Source organism: Hipposideros armiger, unplaced genomic scaffold, assembly GCF_001890085.2.
Source record: "Hipposideros armiger isolate ML-2016 unplaced genomic scaffold, ASM189008v1 scaffold_853, whole genome shotgun sequence".
In the NCBI taxonomy this organism is placed as follows: domain Eukaryota; kingdom Metazoa; phylum Chordata; class Mammalia; order Chiroptera; family Hipposideridae; genus Hipposideros; species Hipposideros armiger.
The window spans coordinates 446,406-447,609 of NW_017732203.1; positions in this window are offsets into that span (position 1 = coordinate 446,406).

Below are 1,204 nucleotides of genomic sequence, written 5' to 3' on the forward strand. Positions count from 1 at the left end.
TATATATATATATATATATATATATATATATATATATAAACAAAAAACAAACAAACAAAAGGAGCATTTTATAATGACATAAAACTGAAATCAACAAATGAACAAGCCAAAAAAAGACACAAAAACTCATAGACACAGACAAAAGTTTAATGGTTACCTGAGGATAAGGGGGGAGGGGGGAGGTAGAAGGTAAAGAGGGTCAAATATATGGTGATGGAAGGTGAACTGACTTTGGGTGGTGAACACAAAATGTGATATATAGGTGATGTATTATAGAATTGCACACTTGAAACCTATGTAATTTTACTAACCATTGTCACCCCAATAAATTTTATTAAAAATATTATTTAAATAAAAAAGGTAACATTAATTCAGAGCTTTAAAAAACTACTAGAACTAATAAATGAGTACAGCAAGGTTACAGGACACAAAATCAATATACAAAAAAAGTGTATTTCTATATAATTTCAATGAAGAACCTGAAAATGAAATTAAGAAAATAATTTCACTCACAAAGCATCAGAAAAGAATAAAATTCTTAGAATGCAATTTTCAAAATAAGTACAAACTTATATTCTGAAAATGACAAAACATTGTTGAAAGAAACAAAAGATCTAAATAAATGGGGGGAAATCCTATGTTATGGATCAGATCAACACTGTTAAAATGGCAATGCTCTCCAAACTCATTTACAGATTCCACACAATCTTCATCAGAATCTCAGCTGATTTCTCTGTAGAAACTGACAACCTGATTCTAAAATTTATGTGGAATTGCAAATTACTCAGAATAGCCAAAACATTACTGAAAAAGAAGAGTAAAGTAGACGAATTCCATTACCTGATTTCAAAACTTACTACAAAGGAATGGTAAACAAGACAGTGTAGTACTGGCACAAGGATAGACACAGATCAGTCTTTGTATTCCACAATTGACAGTCCAGGAATAAATCCATATATCTATGATCAACTTACTTTTGACAAGGTTGTCAAGTGTACAACATTCAAAGGGGAAATAATCTTTTCAACAGATGGTGCTGGGATAACTAGATAGCCACATGCAAAAGAATTCAAAATATGTCAAGATGTAAATGTAAGAGATAAAATTATAAAACTGTTAGAAAAAGACATAGGGGTAAATCTTTATGACCCTTGGATTTGGCAAAGGATTCTTAGACATGATGCCACAAGCTTGAGCAACAAAA